This window comes from Mus musculus, chromosome 13 (assembly GCF_000001635.26).
Source record: "Mus musculus strain C57BL/6J chromosome 13, GRCm38.p6 C57BL/6J".
Classification (NCBI taxonomy): Eukaryota; Metazoa; Chordata; class Mammalia; order Rodentia; family Muridae; genus Mus; species Mus musculus.
The window spans coordinates 80,152,661-80,160,020 of NC_000079.6; the positions used below are offsets into that span (position 1 = coordinate 80,152,661).

The window sequence follows — 7,360 nt, forward strand, 5'->3', positions numbered from 1 at the left end:
AGATACAATTACCTTGAAGTCATTGCATAATCTGTTCTTATTACAGAATCTATCATTTTCTTGGAAGAACAATAACGATTCACAATCAGAAAATTAAGAAGACTATATCAATGTCTTCAAAGTCATGGACGTTTACAAGGTATAACCTCCCTCACCATCAATATTCTTTTCAGGAGGGAAGACTGAAGCTCAGTCTCCAACCAAAAGTTGACATATTACTTAAAAACTCATGTGGAACATTTACCAAGATAGGCCACAATCTTGTTCATAACATTCAACTTAATAGACATGACAATATAAGACAGATGATCACTGCTACTGAACTACAGTAGAATTAAACTAGAAATCAATACCAGAAGGAGAACTACAAAATTCCCTGAAGACTGGGTATAAATGATCCTTTTATTTTCTCAAATGAAGTGGTAAACTGAGAGCCATCACCCAGCTGAACCCAGAGTCTCTCTTTCTTCATTCTAAGAATCTCTAGGCCTAGGCCTGGAGGCTTCTAGTTTCCATAGAATCTAGTCTTCCAAGCTCACTGATTCATTCCTGCTCCTCCCAGGTTCTGCCCGAGTTGCTCCACTTGGCCTCTTTGGCAGTATGTTCTAATCTTGTTTTCTTCTCATTCTCTGGCTCAGTCTGTCATCAGCTATGTCTAGGTTGTTCTCTCCATAACCTGTCTTTATCAAACTGTCCCAGTAAAAATGAAATACAGATCTCATAACACCACCCTTTCTACTTTGTTCTCTGTCTATGTCTCTGTCTCTCTGTCTCTCTGCCTTCCTCTCTCTTTCTCTCTCTCTTTCTCTGCTCTTAAGTAACCTCTCTTTTCTGAGAAGTTCTCACAAGAGTTAGGCCTATCTGTTGTGGTTCCAGGATAGCTACACAAACCACTCATATTCTGGTCTCAATTAAACAAGGCCAGTTTATTGAATGCACACATAAAAAATAATCCGTGCAGTCTAGACTCAGGAGCTAATACTGGACCCTGAATGTTTTTCAGAGCCAGCTCATGTAGGAGAAAAGCCATAATTATCACATAAGCAGGTTTAGGGAGGGCTGCCAGGTTGATAGCCTTTGCCAAGGTGTTGTTGTTTTGTTTTGTTGTAGTTAAAACAAAACAGTTCAAGCTGACCTCTTTTTGATTGGTCCTCAGTAGAGCTTATGGTTTTGGAATGTCTTAAGATTAGGAAACCTCAGAATAGAACAGAGTATGTGGTCAGTTTGACCCTGTTCTGAGTCAAGTTATTCTCTGCAACAATTTTACAGCAACAATATGAAGTAGCTGGCAGGCATATTACAAGAACAAAATTAGATCACTGTCAGGCATGAAACAAAATGGTTACAACTATTCAGTGAGGCAGGCTTCAGCTTTATCATATCTCTGATTCATTTTCTTAAATCTTTTCTGATTTATCACCTTTTTTTGCACACAATACATGTCACTTTCAAAATTAGCTGCTTCCTTTTACAAACTAACCTGACCTTCATTGCTCAGGATTAAAAATCTGCACTAAGGGTGTGTCTGTATCCCAGCCAGATCATATCTTTGGATATGGTTCATTGCCAGGGAAGACATGTTGCTGGATTAAAATTTTCTCTACAACTGAAAGATCAAATAGTGTATTTCTGAAAAACGGATAAGCTAATGACAAAATTTAAAAAGTATTTTAAACTAGGTTAAAAACAGAAATAGTATCCTATGAAAGAGTGATTTAGAGCAAAACGATGCTTATTGTGGTGAATGGATGCTAGAAGAGCAGACATAGCTAAGGTTAGTCATTTAGTTTCCATCCAAGGAAACTAACTAAAAACAGAAGAATAAGCAAGCAGAAGGAAATAAAAAGTAAAAATGAAGACAAAAATCAATTAGATAAATATAGAAAATCAACCTAACAAACAGAACATACTAGAAGTATAGTAATAAAACTTTATCTAGAAACAGACAGTGGGTTAAGGTATGAAACTTATTTTAGTAATATTAAATGGGAAACATGAGAAAAATGTCAAATTAGAAACCATTAAATTTTAATTTGTTTTCAAAATATAATGTAAGTAGATGAAATGTACCTAGAGTCAGAAAACATTTGTATAAGCCATTAGCTTCTCTCCCTCTTATACTTAAGTAGAACTATGTTAATCTAAAGTTATGTTCAGAATCAGAGAACTGAAACTGTGAGGATGCACAGGGGAAGAAGGAATTAGATAGTACACTGCTTTTTATGTCCAAGGGATTCTAACAGTAAGTGAATGCTGGAAGGAGAGGAGCTTAGCCTTGAAGCAGCACATGATCTGAGTTTAGTTTATAGAACTACTCTAGGAATTGCAAATCAAGCTTACACTTGTGCTCCGGGCTGAGATTTAAGAGGATCACCTACCACCTACCACTGGAATAAATACTAACTGGAGCTAAGAGACACAGCATCTACCCTAAGGGCAGACATTCTGCTCATTCAAGGCAAATAAAATTCTTCTATGAATTACTGTTGTAATACAAAGAAAGAGGAAATTGTGCCTAATAGTCATGGGAAAATATATCCTTGAAAATAACCTTCATAAGAAAAAAAGACTTCTTTTTCAAGCAAGTAGCAGCTTGTTGTCCTCAGAATAATTCAATAGGAAATGACTTATATGAAACAGAAGCAAGAAGCCTTAAGGAAAAAAAATGTGAGTTAAGATGTAAGAGCTGGTGGGGGCTTGCAACATAATACTGAAATAATAAAAATCTACATTGGATGTAATCCCTATTGGATTGATTACAGAAAATCAAGTCAACAGTATGAAGGATACATTTCAGAAATGTACCCAGAATGCAAAGAAAAGCAGATTATTGGAAACTAAGGAAGAAAAATATAAACAAAAAAACCTAGAAATCCAATATAATTATAAAGAATTGTTAATTTTCCTAATGATAAAATATTTGTCACCATGTACAATTCTGTAAACAGACTTATTTCTTGAACTAAAGAGTAAAAACTAAACAAAAACAAACTAACCCACAAATATACATAAAATAACCAAATTCCTATTGACAGGCTCAATATTTTGAGAGTCACTTTTTGGAGAACGCCTTCTCCACGAAAACATCCCCATTCTAATCTCTGGACAAAGGTGTTCAAATAAATGAGAAATATCAAGGCTTTTCAGATAACTGAGAAGATCTAAGAATAGAAGCGTTCCTCGGGTTATTTGGATGGACTTAACATGTGATGCTAACCTCCTTAAAAGGCAGGAAAGAGTGGTTGTTCACTGCAGACCTGGAAAAAGGAGTCTCGTTTGAACATCAGAGAATGTAATGATGAACCTGGTAACCAAGGGGTGGCAGTAATGAAAGCTGCCAGCAGCCTCTGCTTTGAAGCTACTTGATTTTAAATTAGTATCCCTTACTTTACGCTTCTGTTTTCCAGTGTCATATTAAAAATATGTCATCTTTCAGGGGAAAATGAGGAAAAAAAATACCTACCTACCATTAAATAAAAATTTTAAAATCCTAGAAAAATGTTACTCAAGAAGTTAGTACACATATAAATGTATCCCAGAGAAAAACAGAACAAACTTGAACAAGTAAATGTGTAAAATTAATTTGAGTGACGAAGAAAACAATCACCAGACGCCCACAAGTAAAAGTAACATTAAGAAACTTTCCATTTGCTGCCATACTAGATATGAGTGTACATGAAGATATGATACTTGGCATGCAAATTAAAAGGTGAAAATCATAAAACCTCCTGTCTGTAATATAATACTACTCCATATCGGTGAGAAGGGTGATGCATATGCAAAAGCAAAAATAAAATATTTTAAGGAAAATCCTATTTGAGAATTGAAAATCAAAATTGTTGGACAAAAGCCTTGCCATCTTTGCGTACTGTGTGTAGATACAAGAATGCCCCACTACGTAGCACTCCACCTTGAATTCATGGGAGGAGTGCTTTCTCACTGAACCTGGAGCTCAGTTGCAGCTTGATTTTCAGCTGGCTTCCTACATCCTCAACCCATATCAGCACCTGGCTGTAAGCATGTGTGGCCATGGAGAGTACACAGCTTTTGGGGATCCCAACTCAATTTCTAATCCTTCTCCAACAAGGGATCTTTTTCCACTGAGTCGTCCATATCTCTAGCTTTTATCCTTAAATAATGCAATTATATAAAACCAGAAGATTGCAAATACACTAATTAAAATAAAACTATTCTGTTAATATTAAGTGCATATATAAGTCAGGAGCATATTTGTATATATTACTAATTGAAATGTGATTAGCCAAATTGGCAGCATGAGATGAGCTTGTAAAACTTATAAATAAATTTAGAAAAATATAACTAAAATTGTTATCCTCTGAAGATGAAGAAAGACATATGCTGAACAGAGAAAGGTGGATATTTTTGAATAATAGACTAGCATAATAGAAGAAATAGATCTGATAATCTGTGACTTAAAAGATAAACAAATTAAATAAGATATTAATGCAGTTTTTATTTTAGAAATAAATCAAACCAAGAAAATTTAAAAGTTTGAGTAAAGAACTTTAAAACAAACAAACAAAATAACTCGTGGTATGTGTATATTTACAATGTCACAGAATGTATTAGGCCTCTGAGTACATTGATAAGCTATATTATTTAACATAAATCAAAAATTTTCCAAACAGAAACAGAATATTTTACTAACTATATACCACAATATTGACTGTTAGTTTATTATATTGAATTTTCATGTTTTAAAATTGTCTGTTGCAGCCAAGAACTGATCAATGCAGATGTGGATGCTTGGAGCCAAGCATCAGACTGAGCTCAGGGAACCTGGTGGGGGAGCTGGCAGAAGGACTGGAGGAGCGGAGAGGGATTGCAGTCCTATTGGGAGAACAACATAGGTTAGCCTGATCACACAGTTCTCTCAGTGTCTAGGCCACCAACCAAGGAGTATACTTGGAGGGATCCGTTGCTCCAGATACATTTGTAGCAGAGGATGGCCTTACCTAACAGCAACGGGAGGGAAGGCCCTTGATCCCTGAGAGGCTTGATGCCCCAGCATAGGGGGATGATGGAACAGTGAGGCAGGAGAGTGAGGGTGGGTGGAGGAGTACCCTCATACAAGCAAAGAGGAGGGGGGACCAGGGGTGGAGGTGGGATGGGAGGTTGTAGGAGGGGTAACAGGAAAGTGGGATAGCATGGGATGGGGGTTTAGTGGAGGGGTAACTGAGAAGTGGGATATCATTTGAGATGTAAACAAATAGAATGATTAATTTAAGAAAAATGTGTGGTTTCTTATTGTGTCGATGGAAATGCCCCTTTGTTTATTTCTTTTCCTTTCTTCTGTTTTTGTTGTTGTTTCTTTGTTTTATTTTTGTTTTCCTCCTTAATTTGACAGCCCTATAACTATCTGTGGCCAGCTCTTTACTTCACTAATGTTTTGTATATTCAGTTTGTTGTTTATTTTTCTCTAACATTCACTATTTCTTCTCCTTCACAAATCATGGCTGTGAAGAAAATGGAGAGGGTAATGGCTTGAGTTCTTTCTTTAACATGACTTCTCATAGCGCCGAAGCTGCTACACTTTTTCTACTGCCTTGATCTCAAAAGTTTCTTTAAAATTTCCTTAAAGTTTTCATTATACTGTGTGATACTGAAAAGGCCTCTGTTTAATTCCCATGATTTCCCCCTGAATACGTATATATACAAGTAACACTGTACAGACTGGGAAGCGTATATGTTGGAATGTAACAATACAGCCAGGCAACAACAATTTCTGAAGAAAGAGATCATAAATTTGAAGTAGAGCAGAGCATGTTATTTTGGGAGGGTTCAGGAGGAGGAAATGGAAGAGGAAAATATTGTAATTATGTTCCAATCTCAGAGGCAGGCGGATTTCTGAGTTTGAGGCCAACCTGGTCTACAAAGTGAGTTCCAGGACAGCCAGAACTATACAGAGAAACCCTGTCTCGAAACAACAAAACAAAACAAAACACAAAAAACAACAAACAAACAGACAAACAAATAACAGGAGCTTTGCACAGTGGCAGTATCATAGCCAATGAGGTTTTTCTGAGGTGCGATCATTGCTAATTGTAAAAAAAGAACATGATTTCATCAGAGGACTAGTCTATTGTTAGACCAAAGCTGCACAATGCAGTCAGTTTTCCAAAGACGTCCACTAGGTAGAGAATGCATCTTGAATACATGAGTCTTTGACAGGACTCTTCAGACTTGAACAAGATGCCAAAGTAACCTGACAAATGGTGTCTCACCTAGATCAGTGTAACATGAACATCCCTACCTCACATAACACACCAGACTCATACAGCACCGTACCTTAGCAGCATACATAGGAAGAAAATACCATTTAGCTCAAAATACATAGACCCAAAGGCAAACCCAAAGTATTAAATGTTCTACAGAAATAAAGAATAAATTTTGTAGCCTTCATTTTTAAAAGCTTTTATTATTTTTTCTTTTCTTTTAAATTTAGTTTACAAGTTGAACTTACATTATGAGAATTAATGAAAGATGAAAGGAATCAGAAGCAATGTCCACAGAAAATTTTTAAAAATCATAAAATGTACAGAAATATGCAAAAACCACAGCTCTTGCATGATGATACTTAAAATAAAATAGAATGTTTCTGAAAGAGAACAAAACACAAAACACTGTAATGGAAGATTTCTCCTAAACCTTTAAGTCCTAATCCATAATCAATTGTGACTCTTTAGGTTTTTGACACATGGCAGAAACCACAAACTACTACATAATTAACAGTGCTATTTCTGTGAAAGGTGAAGTACCCCATTTGATAGATGCCTTTCTAGTTAATGGGTGTCTACACACATTCCTTCCATGTAAATAAACGTGAGCAATTAGAAGCTAGGATCTATATGAGGAAGAACATCTATGTGTTTTTGATCATGGTTTTCTTTAATCAGCATAATATGTGCAGTCTATACATTTTCTGCAATTTCATGATTTTGTAAAGTTGTAGGTGATATAATGGGTAAGACAGACATAGCACGCACATGAAAGTCAAAGAAAAGTTTGTGAAATTAGTTCTCTCTTTTCACCTGAAATCTTGAAGAGATCAGATTCAAGTTCAAGTTCTCAGTGCAGATAGTGGCTTACATATGAGATGTCTAGCTTGCCTTATACTCTCATTTTTCTTTTGTATGACTGAAATATGCTGTATATACATATTATATTTTTATTAGCCACTTATGTGTTGATTGACATCAAAAGTGATTTTGTTTTCTTGATAATATAACTATGGCAGCCATGAACATAGATATATAAGTGTTTCTGTGGTGTGATATACAGACCTTTGAGTATATTCCTAGATATATAAGTGTTTCTGTGGTGTGATATACAGACATTT

The 7,360-nt window shown here is 35.7% G+C and overlaps 1 non-coding gene across 1 annotated transcript; it reads left to right on the top strand.

The window, feature by feature from the left end:
- The first annotated feature begins 6,002 nt into the window (after positions 1-6,002).
- On the top strand, positions 6,003-6,138 carry Gm24635. The gene has a single exon (XR_003950768.1). It is a non-coding gene; the product is annotated as a U4 spliceosomal RNA (small nuclear RNA).
- Positions 6,139-7,360: the final 1,222 nt, after the last annotated feature.